The following is a 25,923-nucleotide window of genomic DNA, read 5'->3' as shown; positions in this document are numbered from 1 at the left end:
CAATACTTCTTCTTTTTTTGTAGAAAATATGAATATCGTTTCTCAAGAAACATATCGAGGTTAAGAGCGTCTTTCTTTCGTTAGCGTCTCATTTTGAATTATTTTTAAAGGCAACAGTAAATTCAGATTAAAAACATCCATTGTATCTGCTGAAAATCATTTCCTGGAGATCGAGTACAATATGCTTTAATAAAGAAATAAAAATCGATAGTCAAGGAATCTGAATCTCAAAATCTATGTGTTCTGCCAAACTTAATTTTTGCATACAATATTGAAAAATGACTATCCGCATTCTCCCTACAATTTCGAAGAATATTGAGAGTGCAAGCCAAAGCTTCAGTAGAGCTATTCAAGTGGATAGAAAGAGCTTGTAACAAAAGGCGCAATGGTCGCGTATGAACATATGAATATATAAACATTAAAATAATGAATTCTGCATCGCAAATTGCTTTTGTTAATGCTTCCGAGCTTCCGACGTCGTTTTTGTATCTTGCCAAGATGTAAATTTCGCAGCATTTACAATATGTATATTATAATCTTCTGTAAACTGTAAAGCCTTGTCATGTTGTCCGTCACTGATCGGTACAATGCGTGATCGATAATACAAAAATTCGAGCAAAAACTAAACATAAACAGACGATGAAAAACAAACCCATATTCACTTTTTTTATTCTGTATATCCCTTGTTTTTGAGTGTATCGAAAAAAGTTATTTGAAAAAAATATATATTTTACCCAGTTCTATACACAGTTAAAAAAAAGTATCAACTTAAAAATCACCCTGTATAACCTTTCTAATATGTTTTAGGTTATTTTACTTACTTTTTATTTGAAATATGTTCGATTTCTGTATTATCTTGATATTGGCTGATTTTGCTATTTATAAAATTATGGTTATACTTACATAAAATATACTCTGTGATATTATAGAAAAAGTCCTATAAGTGCAAGCTATAGCAAGCTCAATAAGGGAGTGTCCTTTGTGTATATTCATTTCAATTTTCATAGAAAACTTCTAATTTGTATTAACTTATTAAATATCCTGAGAGGCTATCCAAGAAATCCAATAAATCCTTTAAAAATACACGTAAGTAAGTTTTCTGGTCCTACAGTTTTATTTACTTTAAGTTTCTTGACAGCTTCATGACTATCCTTATAACCTATTTCCTGATTTACATAAAATACTAAAATACAGAGCACAAAAGTTTTCTGACACATTACCAGCGTTTTCATTTAAATTTACTGAACTTAAGAAGAAGCAAATGCATATACTTTAAATTTTCTCTCAGTAATTTCAACAGTGCCCACGCATCTTAATGATTTTCGGTGTACTGGAAAATATATATGCAAAGTTCCTATAAATTTTAATAGAATAATATTTATTATTATAAAATTACTTATCTTTAAAATTCTTTTATTTTTGTATGCACATTACATTAATTGGAAGCAAGATCTTCTGTTTTTATACTTTTTTCTTAACTTGTGTACCCAAGACTCTTTATCATTTCGCAAACATTCTTAACTAACTGATAAATTTCACTTTATTTTTAAAATTTTTTTGGAAAGTATATTAAAATTTCTAATTTTGCAATTTTCTAAAAAAGGTTGTTGCTTAGAATTTTTAATATAAGCTTGTATATCTAAGGGCGGGTGATGATGACCTATGGATACTCAACAATAAAGGGCTTAGCTAACATCGCCAATATAATTTGTCAAAACTAGATCGAATATGTAATATTTCAGATTCATAACACGATCTGTTTTCTGACCGTCAAGAACGCTCATAAAGTTAAATCTTTGCTATCTCTAATGCCTTCTAAAAAAATCTACTTAAATTTAAAAAGAAATTGTGAATAGAAAAAAAATAAAAGTTTGGCAATGAGGTAGTCCTAAAACTAGAATAAATGTACATAGGGCAGGGGTAGGCAGCGACTGAATCAGGGAAGCGCAGGAGAGCAAACACATCCAATATATATGAATATAAATAATATGATACAGGTATATCTTGTTAAATGCGAAACAAAAGTGTAAGTGTAGACTTTATCCAGTACAGCTATATGAATATGACACAACCTGAATAAAAAGAGACTGGAAAAAATCCAATTGACATTCAGCTCAATACATATTTAATTATTAGGCATCATACTGTGAGTGCATAAGCATATTTCTTATACTTATAAAAAGAATAATCTTTAACGCAATGAGGCAAATTGTTCCGCAAATGAACTGCAAGGTAACTAAATGATTTTTAAAAAGCTCCTATTGTATGCTGAGGAACACTAAAAATATTAAACCGTTTAGTATTATGGTTGTGTTCCTGCACATTGAAAAGTTTTTTTAGATATGGTGGGTTTCCCGACTTTAGAAGAGTACATGTGATATTTGCGCCTATTTGACACTGAAAGAATAAAATGATTATTAAGATATTGGGTAATATGACTTCTGTAGCAGATATTGGAAATAAGGAAAAATGCATAAAGGAATTTTGCACTTTTTGAATAGAAGATGCCGAAGAAATTGCATTATTGTAGATTACATCACCATAATCAAACAATGATAATATTAAAGAGTTGCACAAAAAATACTTGGTTTCACTCGGTAAGTGACGCTTTAGATTATTTAAATATTTTAAGCGCATATAAGCAGTGGAAATTTTTTTGTTTATGTGGACTGAAAAAGACCAAGTATTATTAAAAATAATACTCAAATTATTTGCTTTAACCACAAAGTCTTGAGAAACATGTTCTATGTTACTTCTATTAGATCCTAGAAATAAGAAACACGATTTTGAAGGGTTTAGTTTCAAATGATGAGCCTTAGCATATATATGTAAATTATTTAAGTTGGAATTAAATTGTTTTTGTGAGTGACGTAAGGAGTTTAATGAGAACGATGTATAAATCTGAGAATCCTTTACGTATTGTTGTAGTTTTGAATAAGATATAATAATTTTCATATCAGCAACATATAATGAGAATAATAAGGATCCTAAGAGAGATCCCTGAGGTACCCCAGTAGTAACAGGAATAGAAACAACAAAGAAATTTAATTTAGCTAGCAGCATATCATGATTTAGAGTGTCAAATGCCTTACTAAAATCCAGCAAACATAAGGCTGTTACTTGTTTTGTTCTTCATAGTGCCTGATACCATTCATAAGATTTACCAGACAAGTAGTTCTACTAAATTCTTTCCTAAGCTCGGATTGACATTCAGGTATAACTTTATAGGAATTTAAAAATACTCTGGTTATACAATTGCCTCAATAGCACCTGACTGCTCAGCTTTTTATGACATTATGTTGTTAAATGTTGGAGGTTTCAATACTTCTAAATCTGACTTTTTTCAAATTAACTATACGGAAATAAAAATTAAATTTTTCTGTCTCACAGAAAAGTGGGGGAATCAAAATAATGTAAATTTTATGGTTATCGAGGAATATTGTCTAGGTGCACACTATTATCGCAATAATCTAACTCATGGTGGCGCAGCTATCTGGGCACATAATGATTTAAATTGTGATAATATTGAATTGGATGATTTTTGTTCCGAAAGGGATATCGAATTATGTGGGGTCATACCCTTATGCACCAAAAAAATTTTTGTATGATGGAAAAGTACTACTCACTTAATTCTCTAGAAAACCAGCAACTTAACTATGTAATGGCCAGTTTTAATTTAAAAAATCAGGTTCATATACCAACTCGTATTGGCCTTGAAAGTGCTACTGTTTTGGATTTAATTTTTACAAATTTATCTGACTATGCTGATGTGGTTATTCAAAATAATACAATATCACATCATGAAACCATATTTTTTAACACCAATCTATTTAAAAATAACACTGAACGGGTTATTCTGTCCAACAGAAATTTTATCCAGAACCATGTGGATAATTTTAGGCATACTCTTATGAATGATAGCTGGCAGGAGGTCTACAGAGAAAGTAATTTTAATATGCAGTTTCATATATGTGTGGCATTTTAATGTAAACTTTCCCACTAAACCATCGGGCTCCGGTAGTAACAAGAAATCATGGGTTACTAACGAAGTTTGTAAATCTAGTAGGCTGTTAAAAATACTACAACAGACCAGCGTGCGATTCCGGCACTTAATGCAGTGTACAGAATTGAAAGCGCCAAACATAAAACTTTGATTAATAATTGTAAAAAATAATTTTACCAGCAAAAAATTATTGATTCCGAAAATCCCAGTAGAACCATGTGGTCTGTTGTGTCAGAGTTAAATGGCAACAAAAAAACCAGTTTCTAATATTAAAATTAATGATAATGGCGTTTTAATTAATAATCCCAAAGAAGTGGCTACTTACTTTAATGATTTTTTTTTAAAAGAACCAAAAAGTATTTTAAGCAATATTGCTAAAAATAAAAATATGGCTAAAGACATAAACAGGTCAGTTATTTTACGGCAAAGCATGAGCATAAAACTTGCCTTAAACCATTAACTGATCTTAGAAATTTATCTTTTGAAAAGGAAATTTTTCCAAATTCGTTAAAAATATCTAAAATTATACCGGTATTTCAAAAAGAAGATCGTGTTATGCCTGACAATTAAAGACTCATAGCCTTAACCTCTTGTTTTTCTAAAATTTTTGAATATGCAATGCTTGATCGGCTTATGTCTTGTTTATTGCTTGTATATTTGAAAAAAAAATCAAATTATTTCGACAGGCCAGCATGGCTTTGTGTTTGGTAGGTCCACGACGTCTGCTGTTTTGGCATTTTTATCGGGGGTAATCGAGGCTCTTGAGGCGGGTGAGCGCTCTGTTGGGATATTTTGTGATCCCAGCAGGGCATTTGACTGCGTAGATCACACTTTACTCTTGGATAGAATGGAATCCCATGGTGTAAGAAGAGTAGTGTTGAGCTGGTTTGCATCATTTTTGGCAGATCGCTTACAATAGGGATAGCTCCGGATCTAGTATGCGGTCTGAAAACCTTAAAGTGGACATTGGGCTCCCACAAGGTTCCGTATTGGGCCCGGTGTTGTTTCTTTTATTTATTAATCCCTTGCCTCTGGCAATAACACATAGCTTCATCACCATGTATGCTGATGATCCATCTGCGCTGATCCGAAGACAGAACATGGAAACAATGGATGTATCTGCTGGAAAAGCCTTAGAGGAACTTAGCAATTGGTTTATTTTAAATCAACTTTACTTAAACAATAAAAAGACTAATTACATGGTTTTTCATGCATGTCATATTCATATAAATGTGACCTGTAACCAACGATAATGATTGTTTGAAACGCCAAAAATCAGTTAAGTTTCTTGGCACTCAGCAACTTTCTTGGGAATCTCATTGTGCTGAGTTGTCGTTGAAGCTCGGTAGTTTATATTATGCCATTAGGAACCCTAGGATGGTAATAGAAATTAATCAACTTATTTGTCTATACCACGCTATTATACACTCACAAATTTTGTACGGTATTCAGCTCTGGGGCTGTACGTCGCATGCATGTCGAGTGTTTATTAGCCAAAAACAGATTCTTAGGTGTATTGCTGGAATATTACCGATAACTTCCTGTTGACCTCTTTTTAGGGAATATAGAATTATGACGATCCCGTGTGTGTATATATTTGAAGTTTGTTTATATGTTTTTAAGAATTTTAATTCCTTTACTGTTAATGATAGCTCAAAACTATAAAACTAATTACCGAATGATATAAGGATTAGCAAAACCATTTCGATATTTAAAAAAAGTAAAAGGAATTTCTAGCCAATAAATGTTTTTATGATGTAGATAGCTATCTAGCCGATAATGTAGTTAAGTATTATAAGTTTTTTAACGATGTAATGTCACTTTACTTTTAATTATTTTAATTTTTTTTTTAATATACAGTGCATCCCAAAAGTTATGTCTAAATTCATTTAAAATTCAGGGGTGTGTTCGAAAAAAAACGCTCGGAAACGTCGATTTTTATTTCAAGTTGCGCATTTTTGTACGTGAAGTTTGTATATACAGGATTGCTCAAAAATAAATTACGACCATCAACTTCATTTTTTCAAATGAAAGCACCTTTTTTTATTTCATCTTTGAATTTCGCGTGGAATTCTACGTATGCTTCATGCATCATAGAAACTGTATGACAGTTGTACGCCAAACATATATTGTCAAGTGTGAAGTGTATGAGCAAAGTTGCGGTTTTCATAATGGAAAAGTTAACGGAACAAGAAGAAAAATAGAAATTCTGTGCATGGTTGGGTTTGGTGATAGAACACGTACTTAAAGTGAAGCTGCTTAATTATTTAATGAAATCCATTCTGATCGTCCTCCGATATGTCAAAAGGTGGTGAGTAGAAAAGAGGCTAAATTTAAAGAATTGAACAACTTGACGTTTTGCTTTCTTTGGAAGAAAATCCATGCACTCCTCTGTCGCATATTGGGGCACATTTACACATGGCGAAATCTATAATTCACCGAATAGTTAGAAAGCACAAATATCACCCCTACAAAGTTATTCCTGTGCAAGAGTTATTTGATAACGATTTCGATAGGCGAAATGAGTTTTATGAACGCTTACAAAACATGTGTAATCTAAATAATAATTTAGTAATAAATATTATTTTTTCCGATGAAGCCAAGTTCTGTTTGAATGGTAGTGTGAACAGACAAAATTGTCGATAATGGGCAACAGAAAATCCGTATTGGATGATAGAGGTAAACACCCAGTACCCTCAAAAACTAAATGTGTGGTGCGGAATAGTGGGCGGAAGAGTAATAGGTCCCTTTTTCTTTGAACAGACTTTAACGGGACAAGTGTCTCTCGATTTTCTCTAATTTGAATTAGTTCCAGCATTACTAGCTTTATTTCCAAATCCATTGGACCCAGACTATTCTGACGAAGAACTAATTTTCCAGCAAGATGGCGCTCCTCCGCACTATGCTGCTACTGTGCGTACATTTTTGGATGAAACCTTTCCCGATCGGTGGATAGGAAGGAGAGGACCCATCGAATGGCCTGCTAGGTCGCCTGATCTAACACCAATGGACTTTTTTTTTGTGGGGATACCTCAAGTCGAAAGTATTTGTTAATAGGCCAAATAATCTAGACGACTTGAAAGAGAGAATTCGCAGAGAAGTGCGCGCCATAACTCCGGAAATGATTGAAAATGTGCAACGAGACTTTATTGATCGCCTTGGATATTGTCAAGCCGTGAATGGCAACCATTTTGAACATTTAACCTAATTTTTGTTCTTTTTTTAATTGTTACATTAATCGTCTTTTTTTCGATAACTGTTGACTTTAGGTATAGGGCATGATGCATGAAACATACGTAGAATTCCACTCGAAATTCAAAAATGAACTAAGAAAAAGGTGCTTTAATTTAAAAAAATGAAGTTGATGGTCGTAATTTATTTTTGAGCAACCCTGTATATACAAACTTCACGTACAAAAATGCGCAACTTAAAAATAAAAATCGACGGGTCCGAACGTTTTTTTTTAGAACACACTCCTGAATTTTAAAATAATTTAGACATAACTTTTGGGATGCACTGTATACTATAGGTGGATATTTTTTAATTTTAGTTATCTAGGTAGTTAGTAATTTTTTTTTAAGGCCAAGATTATAACATGTAAAACTGTGACGAAATCCATACGCTTTGTATCTATTTTTTTTTTTTTTTTGGTTAATAAAACTTTTAATTTGAAGTTTTTTTATTCTTAAACCTTAGACAAAACAGGTAAAATACTAATAGGGAGTAGATCTTTAGCTTCTTTAGGGTTTGTGACTTTTGAAAATGGTTTAATGATAGCATTTTTTCACAAGTCTGGAAATTGATTTTGTAAGATACAGGAATTAATAATATTGAGGAGCGGTTTACTACAGAATGGAAAACCATCATGGCCTACTGAATTAGTACCAATTGACGCTATTATATCTTTAAAGAAGTCTCATTCATAAGAATAAAATTTAGTAAATAGGTGAAAGTGAAAGCTTTGTTATTTTAATAAAAGGACATTTTTCCTTTGCAAGTAGTGTCATTCGATTTATTAGAAGTAGCAAAGAAGTCATGACAGTACATTTACTTCAGATAATGCGGCAGGTATGATGTAATCATTTTCTCTTTGTATAATATATAATAACTTCTTTACTGTATCCCAAAAGGGCTTTTCAGAAGTTTTAGGTAAGTTGCGAAAATAAGCGCGTATGATAGCGTGTTTAGTAAAATTTTTTAAATTACGATAGCACTGGATACAGTTACCAAAAATTGACGGTTTTTATATTGTTTGAACTAAAATTTTTATATTAAGATACATCTAACCATGCAAAATTTTGGGAAATTTTTTGTGAATAATAATGTTAATAACAGAGTAAACAAACGTACGCTAAAAAGGTTTTAAAATGAAACAAATCATACTTTTTGAACAAAATTACTATAGAACAAATATATTTTTTTATTTTTCTCCCTTAAACTGTAAATTATTTATTTTAATAGTCTTTGTGTATCGTTATTCCAACGTACTTCGCCCCTCTGACTTAACGAGACCAATATTTTTTTGCACTTCGTTTTTCTTTCCAATAATTTTAATCAAACAAGCTTTTTTTGCACCAAACCATAAACCTCCAAGGGATCCTCATACAGAGATATAAACGATATCAAAAGGAATCAAAACATACCCGAAAGCTTTTGAATTTTGCGATAACCCGAAATTCGTAAACGGAATAAAATGCGGCAAGAGAGAGCTTTGGGTGCGCATGGTCCACGAAAGCTCCGGCGTCGGCGATCAGCCAAAGGAAAGTTCAGTGTGGTTTATAACTCGGTGAAGTTTACAAATACGATAAGTGATAACTCCCGTCGAGGGTTCTGCTTCCGTTTTCCCCCGAGTTTTCGACGTTATCTTTCCGCCGCTGCCGCGAGATCGGGCGGACGAGCGTGCGGTATTCGCGTATAGTGGGCGAAAGGTGCATTTGTGAATTGTTTGAAAAGTTGGTGTTCTTCAGTGTATTAAACTTTTTTCTGTTGGATTAGTTAATTGAAAAAATTAATTAAAATGGTAGGTATCAAGTTTTTTTTTTGTTTTTAATGTAAAGCCATATTGTTAGTCGCAATTGTAAAACACGGTATGATAGTTTTGTAAAGGTATTTTTTTAAAGGAGTTTTGGTTAAAATTTCATTTAGCTTAAATCGACTATTAAAAAAAAAAATACATGCTCAGTTTCAAATAGTCCCTATGATCTTAGAGTGACAAAAAATTTTCTTTGAAAATGCGTTCTGTCTATTTTTCCGGAATTTAGAATGACTGAAGTCATTAAAATAAAAAAAATATGGTTTATTTAATATTTGAAAGTGTCAATTAAGCAAAAAATACCAAAATTTTTCTGCGGAAGTGCATTGGACATTTACAATTTTCTGACTTTATTTTTTTATTTATTTTTTTTTAAACATAAATATGTCTTGTATAAATATAAATTGTAAATGATCGATGCACTTCCGCAAAAAATGTTGGAAGTTTTTGTTTAATAGACACTTCCAAATACTAAATAAACTACATTTTCTTATATAACTGATTTAAGTTATTCTAAAGAGGGAAAATAGAAAATGCATTTCCGCAGAAATTTTGTGTAGATTTTGTTTAAGGGACGCTTCCAAATACAAAATAAACCTAAAATGTCTTACCTAACTGATTACAGCTAAACGAAAGTTAAGACGGAGATTTTCATATACAAATATCCGATTTTTTTTTAAATTTATAGTAAGAGTTTCGAGTTTATTTTTTCAATACTATAAAATGGCGGCGGGACGCCATTTTGAAAAATTAATTTAAATAGAAAGGAGGGTCATATGATATATCGTTTGGAAGCTCCCACTGAACGCTATATGATTCTAGAATATTAAGTCATTACTTCTACCCACAGCAAAATGGCAGCCTTTCAAAATTATTTTTATTTTCCCTTCTACGCCTATTTAGATGTAATTTGTTTGTAGGTGTGTTGTTGTTTGCAGAGTTTGTATTTTTTTTTTAGCATCAATGTCACATTATTAAGATAAAAGATACTGTTCCACACAAAAACTTATTTGGGTTTACCAATACCTTTAAAAGCGAATCATTGCTGAAAAAATTAAAATTATTTTCATATACGTTGGCAATCGTAATGTACATGAGACGATAAGAATTTTCGTTTTCCTGACCGTCCATTATTTCGAAAGAATATTCGCGAGCTAATTCAGAAATTTACCGAGAGGGGTTGCCAGAAGGAAGAATCCAGGGCGTCCCAGCTATTTAGAAGAAAAACAGGTGGATATTATAGCAGCTATGCGAAGAGATCTATAAAAGTCTACTTTAACTGTTGGTGATACGTGTAACTTAAAAAACATAAATTTCATCCGTATAAAATTCAAATGGTTGATCAATTAATAAAAGATGATCCTGATCGATGTATGGAATTCTGCGAAGTAATGACCGAGACAATAGGACGCCAGCCTTCTAATGTGCGGAACATTTGTTTTAATTATAAATTTACTTATTGAATGATAATGTTCATAAAAAATGTCCGTTATTGGGGCGACCTAAATCCCCACATATATTGTGAAACACACGCATAATATCCAGGAAAAATAAATATATGGGCTGGCATAATCGGGAATCACATTTTTTGGCCTCTCCTTTTATACACAAATTTAATAGAGGATATTTAGAACCTTTAGGACCCTTTAGAACTGATTCTGACTTTATTAAAGACAATCCTTATGAATTTAGGTTAAAAACAGTTTTTTTATGGGGCTACTTGAATAAAAAATTCTACGTCAGCCAGCCAGAATCTATCTTCGATCTACGTTAAAAAATAATTAATTCATGTCGGAACATTGCTGTTGCCACTTTCCAAAATGTTCGTGAAGAGTTCTCCAAAAGATTATTTTACTGTCTTGAAGTTAATAGTACACATTTTACATTACTTATTTTAGTAAAATAGTTATAATTCTGTATCACCTAAATGTGATTCAAAAAAAAAATAAAATTAAATCAAATTAGGGGAAAGAAAGGGAAAAAAACAGGAAGAAAAATAAATAGTACTATGTGTACCATACTAACCAAGTGACGTTATCATCTAATATCCCATTCGTGGATTCTACTTTTAATTTTGTTATAGGGTTTATTTTTGAGTTCTACGGACAGTTGATTATAGATTTAGAGGTATATGTTTAAGTTTGTTGACATTTAGTTTTTGTCGTCTTTGGGATATTCTTATTCAAAGCTTGTCTAGTGTGATATATGAAATGCAAGTAGTGTGGATTCTTACACAGAAGTCTAACCACTGCTTTCAAGTAAATTGATTTACCTGCAACAATCAACAATAAATGGTCGTAAGGGCTTTTTTGGCATAAATTGTCTTAATTAATGAAATTTATAACTAAGTTTCCGAACTCGAGTGGAAATATACTCAACATGGTGGTGCCACTTTAGATTTTCATCCAAAATACCACCTTAATATTTAACCTTGGTCTGCCTTTTTAGTTGCTGGGTGCAAGAACATTTAGTTATGCCACAATCGTTTTCGTGTAATGTGATCTCTTTTAATGTGCTAGATGTTCTTGAATCTACAGAAAAGCATAAGAAGCTTGATTTTTCTGAGTTTAGTGATAAATAATTTAAACCAAGCCAAGTTTTGATTTTTTTCATGGAAGACTCCGCAACAGTCTTTACATCCTTCCAAGACTTTTCCTTAATCATTATTGCAGTATCATCTCCAAGACACCATGCCGACGTTAGGTAACAACTGCAACAACTCATTAACATATATAGAGAACAATACCGGTTCAAGGACAGTTCCCTGTGGCACACCATATTCTACCAACCTAGGCAAACTGACACATCCATTTATTTTGATGTTTTGTGTTCTTTGGTTAACGTAACTTTCAAACAGGCTGTAAGGGATTCCTCGAATCCCAATATTTTCTAGTTTCTTTAGCAGAATATCATGTGTCACAGTGTCGAACGCTTTGCTGAGGTCCAGAAATATTGCCATGCACGTCTCGTCACAGTCGAAACACTTTCCTATCTGTTCTGTAATACAATCTTCTATACTTTTATTTTGTTTAAATCCAAATTGAAATTGTGACAAAAAATAATTTTTTTCTAAAAACTCGTTGAAGTCTAAGTTTTATGCATTTCTCTATAATTTTTGAAAGATTACTGGTTAAAGCTATGGGTCTATAATTACTAATAATTTTTTTATCTCCCGATTTATGCAACGGGGTTACAGTGGCATGTTAAAAAATTGAGGGAAAAATACCAGCCTCAAATACTAAATTTACAAGATGTAGAATTGGTTTAATAAGGTGTTTATGATACTTTTTTAAAAATATTGCAGGTATTTCGTCAGCCCCGGATGCTGCTTAGTCTTAAGAGTGCTTATTAATTGAATTAAGACATTTTCCATTATAGGTTTAAGATACATAGAGTTTCCACTTGGATTATTTTTTGGGTTTAAGCTGGCCTGTCTTGGATTTTTAATTTTACCCACCATAATTTTTCCAATTGTGCTGAAAAAGCATCTGCAATATTATCATCTCCCACAATTTTAATACCGCAGCTGTTGTCAATTACAGCTGCATAATCGCAGACCGATCTTGTTCTTTCGTTTGTTGCTCCTTTGACCACCTTCCAGATCTGTTTTATGTTGTTTATTTTCCGCGAGTTTGTTGGAGAAATAATTATTTTTTGTAATTTTAATTAATCTTGACAGGTTGTCACGATAGTCTTTAGGGGTTTTAATAATTTCATTAGTCTTAAGTATAGCACTTTTCTTTTTTAATTTGTCTCTCGTTCTAATAGATTTAATTATACCAAGAGTAATCCAAGGTTTTAATTTACGATCTTTACATTTAATATATGAGTTGCTGCTGGCCTTTTCGAAAATTATTTTAATTGATGTTACGAAATTAGTAGCACATTTATTAGAATCATTGAAATTAAATATTTATTCCCACGTTTCATTCTCCAAAGCCCTTTCTACTTGATCATAGTCGACTTTTTTCACATTTTTATTTTTACTACATATAGATTCTCTTTCTAATTTTATACTAAGTAAAATTGGGTAATGATCTGATAAACTGCTATATATAACTTTGGAGCTCATGTTGGTCCACTCAGTGTTCTTGATAAAAAAATGGTCCAAGCATGAAGATATTTGTCCATTTCTTTCCCTCGTCGGTTTATCAATTATGGAGTTAAAACCATTCTGAGCATAATATTTAAATAATTTACCATATTTGTATCATGCAAATGAAAAATATTGAAGTTTATGTCTCCTACAAAAATTTCTAGTTTTTGACTCGTGATTTTTTCAGAATAAAGTCCTGCAAAAAGTCTTGTTTATCTGTTAAGGGTAGTCTATAAATACCAGTTAAACCTATAGTCGCTTTTGATTTGCTAATTAGTATTCTTAGAAATTTATTACTACCGACATTAATGATGCTATATTCTTGCAGTAAATCGTTTTTGACGTATATAATAAACCCATCGCTCTGATTTATTTGACTTTCATTGTAAATTATATTGTAACCATTAATGTTAATGTTTTCTAAAGATTTTATTTTATTTGTTTCTGAAATTGCTATGACAAAAAAAGATCATGTTTCCCGTAGATAAAAATGTTACCAAGTTATCAAAATTTTTGTTCAAGTTTCATTATTGTTTTGTAAACCTAAAAAATGGTATTGTCGTAATAATGTAATTTTAAGGTTTTTGTAAATCTATGTTTGGTCCCGTTCTCATGTATCTTAATTTGTTTTAGCCTTTTAACCATGTCTGAGGCACTATATCTGTAAGATGTATTGACGGAACCCCTTAATTTGTTATACTTGATGATGGACATGTTATATGATTAATATTTTAAATAAATTTAGTGGAGGATGACGGAAGTATCTTTAGTTACTCATTGATCTATTAACTCCACTGCAATGGACTACTTCTTCAACTTCAAATATTTTTTTGATAGAAGTGCATAAAAACTGCCTTTTTATTATTAAGCACTCAACTAATAATTTGACAACACTTATGCTTTGCTGCACTTTTTTGCAAGTCGATTCTCGTCTATATGCCTTACCAACAGATTGGTGTCGTTTGCACACAAGATAGCTTGACTAGGACTGTCACATTGTTCTACAATATCATTTATAAGTAAAACGAAAAAGGTAGGTCCCGTTATTGACCCCTGTGGTACACTAATATTTGCCTGGCCCCCTAGAGGACTTAGATAAAACAACCTGCTTCCGTTTAGAGAGGTAGGAAGTTACCCAATTATGTGGTATACCACGCACACCCACAGTATACAGTTTTTGCAATAATAATTTGTAGTTAATTGTATCAAAAGCATGGCTAAAGTGAATCATAAATAAACTCAACACTCAGATATTGCAGTGGCTGGCGATTTGTTTGGTAATAATCCATGCTGTCCGCTAGTGCTGTATTTGTTGGGTTTTATATATTCAAGTAATATATTGGCAAAACAAGTTCATAAATTCACAAAATTTTTGATAGCTGACTTTGGACAGATATGGGTCTGTAACTAGAAGTATTTCTCCTCAATCCTTTTCCTTTAAAATAGGAATACACTTAGACATCTTAATTAAAAAATCATAAATCCGGCAGGTCAGATGATGATAGATTTCGCCTTTTATTGCACCCATAGCTTTTTCATGTAATTCATCCATGCCAGCTGCCGACTTATAGCATGTTACAGTCAGCAAATCTTCAATTTAGTATATTACGGCAATCAACAAATTTACAAAATAAATATAGTATATAAAATATTCAATAAAATAAGACTTTATATCGCACTTGAAGTATTTGTACTAGCATCAAATATCTAGCATAAATAACAGATAATGGGTAACATCAACTAAATTAAATATAATATAAGGACAACAATGGTTTAAAACAAAGTAACTACAAAAGAAAAGAAGATACACTTTAAGAAAAGTTAAAATATGAAATTATATTGCACTTAAGCAAATTTTAAAATTCGTTAAAGCGAACTCAGAGAACAATGAAACAAATCTATACTGACACTATTTGAGTTGTTGTTCAAGGTAGAATAATCTAGTCTGTCTGAGCACTGTTGTAGGACGAACATTTAAATTAAGCTGACACAACAACTCAGGAGACATTGTATTACATTCGTACGAATCTTGTATGTTGTGACAATATCGCAGTTTTTACGTCGAGTCTTCGACTTTTCAATGTTCAGCAATCTATACATTTCATTGTAATTAATATCAATACAAGGAATATTAAGCTTGTTAGCAATGTATCTTATGAATTTACGTTGAACTTTTTCTAGACATATTATATATTTAGCACATGAAGGTGACCATATAAATGAATTCGACTCAAGTTGGCTGCGAACCAATGAAAAATACAGAAGTTTGATGGAATCAATACTGCTGAAATCATGAGTGTGCCTCTTAATAAAACCCAACATTTTGTAAGCCTAATTACACACATTTTCAATATTTTTTGAAGAAGTTAGTCTGCAATTAAAAAGCACCCCAAGATCACGTATCTCTGATACCTTCTCAATAAGTGAACTCATTAGATAGTACTGAAGGAATGGTGGACAAAACTCCTGGTAAATTAAATATATTTGCATTTTTCAGCATTTAGGACCATTCCATTGTTATTGCACCATAATTCAAATTTGTGACGACTAAAATAAAGTTTATGATGTGCCAAGTTACTCTCTATAATTCTAAAAATCTTAACATCATCAGCAAAAAGTAACACATTACAATAATCAATACAATGAACAACATCATTATTAAAAAGATTAAATAAAAAAGGGGCAAGATGGGCACCCTGAGGAACCCCAGAAGTCACTGGAAAAGAAATAGAATAAAAGCTATTTATCTTTACAATCTGTGTTCTTCGACAGATACGACTTCAGGCCTAAAGACAACCACCGATGCTATAGAGTGACAATTTCGTAACCAGGACAGTATGATTAACTCAGTCAGTATATATGGAATCAACCGACATACCATTCTTCAAGGGCCCCCGACAAAGCTGTTTGGTAAAGCAAAAAATTTGTGGTAATGGACCTACCACTGATAAACCCACACTGTTTAGTTGAGAGTATGTTTTTAAATTTCTCTGTTAAAAAATTTGTGACAAAACTTTCAAGAACCTTTGCAAAATGACATGCCAGAGAAATAGGACGATAGTTTTCCACATCATCCCTCTGATCAGTATTTTTAAATATAGGCGTCAAATAATTTAACTTCCATGAGGTTGGAAAACTACCTGTCTTGAAAGACAAATTATAAATCAGCCATAGTGGACGTGCCGAAGCAAAAGCACAGTGTTTTATGAAGACAGCCGGAATACAGTCAGACCCAGGGCCCTTATTAACATTGACGTTGGTTAACTTTTCAAAGACTTCAGATATTTGTACATGTATTTCATTAATATCAAAAGAACATGCAATATCAGGCTACGTAAATTCTTGAACATCAAGTTCATTAGGAGAGTAAACTGAAGAAAAATATTGTTTAAATAAAGATGCTATTTCATGGCCATTTTTACCCACCGCATCTAAATATTTCACAGTATATGGAATACTGTTATGTTGTGTCTTATCTCTTATATATTTCCAGAAATACTTAGGGTCACTGGATATATAAGATTGGGTTTGGTCAATATAGTTTAAGTAGCACTGATCGGCCTGATTTTTACAGATTGCTCCAAGATTACTGAACTGTTCATAGTCTTCAATGGCTTTAGACTGTTTATACTTTGTATGTGCCAATCTTTTTTGCAAGACATTTAAATTCAATTCTGCGCTGTCCATATTGGAAACTTGAATCTATTGTTAATTCTTATGATGGTACAAAATAGGTGAGAGTGTTGCCCATTGCATTATACAAACAGTCCACATAAGCGTTAATATCAGATGAGAATAAAACTATCCCAATCCACATTAAGAAGGTAGTTGTTAAGACCTGCATAATCTGCATTCTTAAAGAAATTCTCTCACCTCATAGGGACTCACTACCTTCAGAATGAAACTGTGAAAACCACAGTATTTTAATTTGATTTAATTCGTATCTTCAAGAATATTACGATTTCCTAATTAAGAACTACAGGACTTTTATTTTTAGAAATATTTTTATTTTCATTTATAATCCTCCAGGACTCGTGGCAAATCAGCTACATGGATTTTTTTTTATCCTTCATTAATTTTCTATGATAATTAACAGTTTTTTATATATTGCCAGAAGGGTACCATACTCTTATTTAAAAATCGGATTTCTCAGATGTTTTGCTATTGTGTTAATTTAGAAGAAAAGACGACGTAATTTTTTTAACTGTGGTGTATACTACTTTTTACTGTTGTTTTTTTTATCATTTGACAATTATTGTAGTGAAAAAACAAGGTATTATCAAATGCAGCAAATTTGTTTTGCTAATTTACTACCAAAAAACTGATGATAAAGACTGCTCCAATGTCGTTTGTTTGAATTTCTAAAATATTTTTTTTATTTTATATAAATGAAAATTTTACAGTTTTTAAGTTTGTTGTGCAGTTTACATTGTATAATTTTTTTATGTAAAATTAACAATAACCTGAAAACTTTTCGTCGATATATGAAAATAAAACTTCGTTTCTCCCAAAAAGACAATGTTCGTAATTTTTGGATAAGTAATAAATAATTTAATAACAGTAGATATTGTTTGTAATAGCAAAGTAGTGGAAGCGGTAGCTAGAAAAAAACCGCAAATTGTGATACAAGCAAGACGTTTGGTACATGTATATAATAGACCTAAACAATCATTCTGGCCCGAAGTTCCTACGAAAATTTCCCTTAGGGGAGGAATGGGGAGAATAACTACCCCTTACTGAAAATTTAAATAGATTTCTTTACAAATCGTAGGTAAGCGTGCATTTATCCTGTTAGAAAGTCTTGTGGTTGGTAAACAGACACTGACAGTAGTTTTAGTAGTCCTAAAGGGAGTAAAAAATAAGTTTTAACCCCTAAAAGGGAAGTTTACCACTTTTTTAGAGACAAACATATTAGTTATAGACATGTTATAATACGTATTTTATCCCAGTTATGGCAGAACTAAAATAAAATATGGTCTTAGACGGTGCTACGAAGGCAGGCAGGCACCCCTAAAATGCGCCCCTTTTTGCCTCCTCAACTAATTTAATTGATTTTCTATTCATTTTCTATTCAGAGATTTTCATCTTCATTGCTTCTCCCTATAAAAATAAAAAAGGAGTATTAGAATCCAATAATTAGGATAAAATAATTGACAAACACACGTTTTATTAATGCAATCTCCGTGGCAAACTTTGCAGGCGGGTGTGCACGGGATTGCATATTTTTTACAGCAGCATCTATTTGTGTCACAGCCAGACCGACAACCACACCTATCCAGCTCTTTAACTGATGCCCATGTCCAGTCTAGCTGCGAGCAAACTGGCTTAAGGGAACCATCTTCCTCTTCCACCCCCATTGTTCTGGGGGTGGTCGGCTAGATATAGAGTCTTCCAGTGCACGTCCCCATATCTCTCCAGCTTGGTACTTACTTAACGCGTTTTATAGGCTCTAAAAGGGCACCAACGGTAGGAGGTATCCCTGAGATGGAGTTCTCTCCAGTGACAAATAAGTGACGACGGGCTTCGGTGATATCGGTTATTTCGCTGCGTGAATCGTACATATCAATCGTAAATTTTTCTAGAGCTTTTATGTGTGCATCATATGTGATGCTGGAGGGGTAGGACAAACACTTAAAAGCTGAAGTAATATCTAGGTCTTTCCAAGTAGACCAGACACTTCTCTTACCTAAAACACATTATATCAAAATAATTTCTCTTACAATGATAAGAGTACGCACCCTTTGATGTAAAAAAGGAAGTTGAATCACACCCTTTAAAAACCGTGAAATCCCCGCAGCGCAACTGCTTTTTCTCTGCCAAGTTTATATGCGATTTCGTGTATGGGAATGTATCTTTTTTTTAATGCATTGCCAAACAAAATCCACAACTTTTTTAAACCGTGATCTTGAAGCTCGTGGAAATGAGATACTCCCACAACAACTACATCTGTGTCGGAACAGCGGATCAGAACTGACTCGATTCCGTTGGCAACCATATCTTTTACATGAAGAAGTATTCTGCCGTCAGCTTCTTCCATTTGGGAAATATCCAATCCTTGTAACTCAAAATTAGATCCAGGTGACGTTACAATTTTATTATCAATATTTGTAACAATTTGAAATTGTTTTAGTAAAGCTATAAGGTTTCTAGCGAGAAAACGGAACAGTTCCTGTTTGTTTTCTGAGTTTTTTAAATAGTCGTTCCAGTTTTTTGGAAGAATATATATAACAAATAAAAAATAATGGCAATACTTGGTAAAAAGTTATTTCTGTCAAATTTTCTTACCTCTTTCGGGAATATCTATCTGGCGAACTCCAGCACCTCTTCGATCACGAGTGGTCGCTTTAAGACTCATATTGCAGTAAAGATCCCAGGCCACATCTATTCTAAGAGCACTTACGCTGTTAGCAATTTTTGTTAGAGCAGGAACTAACTGTTTAGAACAGTATTCGGAGACATTTGTGGAAGTGCCCATGGGCTTATATAGATGAAAATAATATTATAGGGCAAAATAAAAAATAATATTTTAGGGCATAAAAAGTCACAAGTACAATTTGTTTAAAAAAGAACTGTCCTAGAATATTGATCGCAATGGTACATATTAATTTTTTTTTTGTTTCTTGTAAGTTGAGCGGTAGGGGTGCAAAAGAGGGTGCCTCTCCCCCTCCTCCACTCCCAACACGCTTCCAAAATTTCTAGTTTTTTAACTTGCATCAAATTTATTTTATGAAAATGTACTAACTTAAACATTTATCTTTTGCGCTAAAGTTTCAAAAAATCAGGAGGTAGCCACCCCCTTTTAGGGGTTAATAATTGTTTTGACTGCTTTTAAAGATCACTATTACCTTTTTTTAACACTTGATCGTAATTCACAATGTTTTGAAACAGAATGAAAGCTGGTTTACTGACATTTGGTAAATAAATACATCTGAATTTTGAGGGGGGTCAGAATGGTGCTTCCACTCCTCCCCTAAGGGATGTATTTATAGAAACTACGGGTAGAAATGATTATTTGAGTCTATAGTACATGTGTACAACGCCTTGCTTGTATCACAATTTGCGGTTTTTTTTGTTGTTATTCATGTATACCGCTTCTTTTTACAACACCGTTATTAATCAGAGCCTATACTGTTAAAAAACAGACTACATATCAAGTAAAAAGTTAATGATTAATTCATTCCTTAGGTGTAAAGATTTTTTAAAAAGATGTGCGGTTACTTACACATCTCTTATTGAACAAAAATAGCAAGTATTTCTTCTATTAGAAATACATCAAAGAAATCATTCTCTTGCAATCATGTAAACGCCTCTAGGATATCCCATCTTTTTCGAGGTGATGGAATCTTCTCGGAATTCCTCTGGCAACAGCCGTTTAATAGTTTTCGTTCTCGTAAAAACACCCCTCTAGCACATTTTTCCGATGTCTAGAACTGTATAGATAGTGGAAAAATGTATTATTAAAGCAATAAAATGTTAGAGCCTGATTTGTTCTGATATCAACACAATTTTTTTGAATGCTATATTTGTTTTTTATTGTTAAAATGTTTTTTTTGTGAAAAATTCTAAACAAATATTTAAAAGATGTACAAAAACTTTTTGGCAAATAGCAATAGCACACTCTCGGCATATCCTGTGTAATTATGGATTATGCAAATAGTACTTAAAGTAAGAATTTAAAAGTACAAAAACGTTAAAAGCTTGAAGGCATGCATTTTAAATACAACCTGAAAATAATGACTTGAAGACAAAGATTTAAAAAAAGACGAAAATTCGTAACAATAAAATTATTTTAAATAATAAATTATCCTAATATGATAGTAAGACTCAATTTAAAAACAAAAGAAGGCATAACTTAATTAGACTTACGTCTCACATTTAATATTTTATTAACGGAATAGGTAAAACTTTTCCTGAAATGATAAATAGAAGAACATAATATAAAATTTTTATATGGCTATCCAAATTATTAAATTAATTTTATTTTTTAACCTAAATAATATTAGTTTCTAATTCTATATAAAGTAATTAATTCTAATTCTAATAATATATAATAATATCCTTAAATATACATACATAATTAATTACAAAATATTTTGTAAGGAAATAATTTTAATAAACAGAATATTGATATGAATTTTATATGTTATATCAAAATAATTGGTAAAAGCGTATCTCTCGACTCTATATTCAAAATTTCATTGAAATAAATTATACATAAAGGAAATACTACAGTTTAATATTTGTATTTTGCAGTTTACATATTCTAAGAAATAATATTTATAAAGAGAATAAAAATAAATTATATTAACAGCAACAGCTAAAATACCACAAGACCTCAGAGCTAATCGTTAAGATTTGCTTATTAATAAGGATACAAGAATTTGTTATTTTAAAACATATAAATTACAGGCCAATTTTGTTAATTACAACTTATATAAAGTTATTACAAAAAATTCTAAAAAAAACAATAAACCGTAAAAAACATTTAATAATTTTAGGCAAATATAAATAGGCAGCGTTTGAAGATTTGTTAAAAGCAATTGATAAAATTAATTAACAGCTATGAATAAAAGTCATAAAACATATTGGCATTCGTGGACAATCTAAAAACTTCGGTCTAGTTGAAACTCACATTAATATTAATTGATATTATAGGAAGAAAATACATATATACAAATAGAAAAAAGCATGTTTCATTTAAAAAGGTTTGCCTAACAAAAGCGCCTGCACTCTGCTTAACTGCGGATCTAAAATGTATGATGCGCCTTCGTAATGGAGCATTGCCGAAATGTAAAAAAAAAATTAACTGGATAATAAGTAGATATACTATAAAAGTTTAGGGAATCGGGGAAATTTGTATCATATTTTTTATTTTATTTGATTTATCAAAAACAAATAGTATGTTAACAGGCCGAAATCCAAAGGAACATCCACAAATTACAAAGCGTTTCAGATGTTTTAAAATAAAGGAGCAAAAATACAATTGGTATATTATAACCTATTTTAATAATAATAATATTCTGAGAATAATAAAACCGGATTGTGTACTTTTTTTGTATGCAATTTTTTAAGTTTTAAAATAGGGTGCCACAAGTTAAAATTTTTATTCAAGTAATCGCGGAAAAATAGTTTTTCGTGCCTATTGTAGCCTATGGCCATTATACTTTAGCAAACAGGTAAAAAAGGAAAACAATACACAACCGATCATTATAAATACTGACATTAGGTTATATCTACGAAAATAGTAGAAATATGTTAATTTATTTATGTTTATTATTTTTATGGTCTTGATTTTTATCAGCTTCAGGCCTTTTAACTCTATGCTAATATTCCATAAATACAATAATTTCAATTTATTAATTCAATATTTTTATTTTTATTTGAAATAACATTTAAGAGTTTTTTCTTTTATTAATAAAAATATAATACCTTTTAAATATTACTTAATAAATAGGATTGTACTAAAGAGATCATGAATATTATATAAGCGTAAAACGTCTATTTTCCTTTAAAGGGATTTAAATAATTTTTGTAATATGGCAACGTAATTGTAGTGAGCATTCGTGGGTGGAGTCTTTATTAATATATAATATTTTTATAGCCCTTATAAGGTAGTAAATGCCTCTTGACTTTGTTTATTAAAAAAATAAACGATTATATTTCAGAAACCTATTTAAAGTATTTTTACATGAAACATAATATATTTTGGCATTTAATAATGGTTTTAATATACGTATATGTTACCACTTTAAAATATTGAAACTTGAACAATCATTTTGAAATTAAATACACCTATCTGCATTAGTTAATTTTATTTATAGCTTGCTTGTATAAACAAATACAACAAATTAAAATGAAATATTTGGCTTAAAATTAGTTTATGGTTAACTCAGTTTAATTAATTTTGCATATGCCTCTTTTGGGCTTTAGAAGCATAAAAGCACATCGTCAAACGAAGACACCATTAATATTTTATGTGCATTTTAGTTAAAAAAGAAAATACGCTTTTTTATTTAAAAACATGGCAAAATCAAAGAGCATCAAAACTACTAAGAATCATTTATAAGAAATAAGAACTATCTTCTAATCAAAAATCAAATAGTAAATTTTAAAATATCTTTTTAGGAAAGTTTATAACACAAAAGTAATCTAAAAAAGAACAGTAAATATTTAATAATTTATGACGGAACACGTAATAAAGATAAAATTTTACTTCATTAAGGTTACGTTTTTATGACGGCCTCCGGCACAACAAAATTAGAATAATTGGGATTCTTTATTCGCAAAGGGCGCAAAAAATCTCTATTAGTCTTAATCCGTGGGAATGAAAATGTGGCGTGCGAACATAAATTATAATTATATTTTTATGTAATGAGTTTACGACGTTGTTTCTCGCGAAATGTATCATAAATCAAAAGCCTCCAGGTAATAAGAGTGCCTTTTGGAAACATTTATTTGGCATGAAAAACTGCATAGAATATGCAAGATATTAAAAATAATACAGGATATTTTTTTAGAAATTAAATTTTATTATTAATATTTAGAATTTTCTTTTTATCCACTAAAATCTTTATACCGGGTAACACTGGAAAAAGGGAACACCTAACAACTTTTTTTCTCTTTTAGATAAACAAATTAAATTTATTATATTGGTGAAATTGCTATAAGAGCTTTTTTTGACAAATCCAGTTGTTTGCCGTCATTTCCTATTTAACCGGAAGTGACAATAACTTTCTTACTTCAAATGAGACACTTATAATACATAATAATATACCTATTGTGTATTTTGATAGAAAATAATATTTTGAGATTAATGATACTGCATTTGCTTTTTTTCATACATATAAAAAAAATTTCAATCTTAAAATAAGGTGCCATGAATGCGCTAAAAGTTTTAATTCGTGTGAAAAATCTAGTGACCACGGAAAAATAGTTTTCATTGCATTTTATGACCCAAATTATTTACACGCTTATTTAAAATGTCCAACTAGTAATTTTGGTATTTACTTTATTTTTTTTTAAATAGTACGTTATTGGGAACCACCACATTTCAATTAGTTTTTTCCCAATAATTTGGTATAATTACATTTTAAATGGATGGAAAAATAAGCCAATAGAAAAAAGTTAAGTCATAAATAAATGCATTTAATTAATAGAAATAACATAGAAGGCACACTTTTTTTCTATGTCACCCGGTATATTTAAACTTAGGAACGTAAAAGTAGGCAGATAACCTAAATAATGATGTTAAACCTAATAAAATATTATACAGAAACACATTCAGCTGAGAAAGCTGAACACTCATTAAATTACTAGAATAACGTAATTTGTGGATTTCTTTCTTGAAAACTGTTAGATGCCCTTTAATAAATATCAAAGCTTCTACTATGTAGGCAGTGCAGTAGTATTAAGATTTTACTTTCTTTACATTCTTATGGTCATTTCTAATTATAAACTTTTATGAAAACTCCAAGTGTCTAAAGAATTTCACCTGGACCTATTTTTATATAGGAGTCAATTAGCAATATGTAAATGCCTCTTAGGTATACAACTTTTGCACTTTATTAAATTATAATACTAAATAAACTCAATTAAATAGTGACCTAAATAAGTTAAATAAATATGCACAAAGTCATCATCCTAACTTAAATTTAAACCCTACAAAATGTTGCACATTGCTGTTTGGTAATAATAATAATAATTATAATCATATTAAAAATAACATTAAAATTCAAATTCAAAATAATGTGTTACCTACTGTTAAAGAACCAAAAAATATTGGCCTAATTTTAGACTCATTTTTGTATTGCTTACATGTGGTTAAAGAGTTTAAATAAATTAAAAAACTTCTTGTCATCTAAAGTGAAATATAGCTTATGCGAAAGTCTTGTGTTGTCATTGGTTGATTATGGAGAATCACTCATAGAAATGTATCGTAAAATCCAAAAATTACAAAACTCTTGTATGAGGTTTACTTATAATATTCCTTATAGGTCCCACATTACTCCTTATTCAAATAATAATTTTATTTTAAATATAGAAAACAGGAGAAAGAGTCATATGTTTAATTTTATTTATAGAATTCTCAAAACAGGTTAGCCAGTGTATTTAAGGAGTTATTTAATAGTTTTTATCATAATTATAATACACGACACATTTACTATTTTAGAGCACCACGGCATAGGTCAGCTAATTATCAAAAATCATTTGAGTATATTGCAAGAAGGTTTTGGAATAACTTGCCAAGAGAGATCAAGACTTTTAAGCAGCAAAAGTTATCGTTGTATATTAAAACCATGTTGCTTAATGAGCAATTAGTTGGGGTATGAATTGAGCCTCTGAAATCTGTCCAAGTATGTCTAAATGTTGCGCACTCACTTCCCAGACTCCAACTCATCTTGCGATCCGCCTAGCTGTTCTCGGGCTCCGATTCGCTTAGAGTTCGAGACTGAATAGAAGAATAATTACCTACGAGAGGGTGAAATGGGTAATCAAGATATTCCCCCCTTCAAATCTCCGGGCATGGATGGATTATATCCATGCCTTTTGCAAAACGGGTTAGAAGTACTAACACCACACATAGTCAGACTATTCAGGACGTCCCTTGCTCAGGGCTACGTCCCAAGTTATGGCATCAAGTGAAAGTCGTCTTTATTCCGAAACCCGGAAAAAGCGATTTTACAGATCCTAAATCGTACCGACCTATCAACCTTACCAGCTTTATGCTGAAGGCCATGGAGAGGCTGATTGATCGGTACCTTAAGGAAAGCATCCTGGTCAAAAAACCACTGC

General features: G+C 31.3%; 1 protein-coding gene across 1 annotated transcript in view; it reads left to right on the top strand.

The window, feature by feature from the left end:
• The first annotated feature begins 8,797 nt into the window (after nt 1–8,797).
• Nucleotides 8,798–25,923, top strand: part of LOC126742861 (lachesin-like) — a 260,367-nt gene continuing 243,241 nt past the window's right edge. Inside the window, exon 1 of the mRNA XM_050449679.1 lies at nt 8,798–9,023. The gene's annotated coding sequence lies outside the window, so the exon portion shown is untranslated. The remainder of the gene's footprint in view (nt 9,024–25,923) is intronic.

Source organism: Anthonomus grandis, chromosome 12 (assembly GCF_022605725.1).
Source record: "Anthonomus grandis grandis chromosome 12, icAntGran1.3, whole genome shotgun sequence".
NCBI classification, from domain to species: Eukaryota; Metazoa; Arthropoda; class Insecta; order Coleoptera; family Curculionidae; genus Anthonomus; species Anthonomus grandis.
This window is presented reverse-complemented; position numbering and strand designations above follow the sequence as displayed.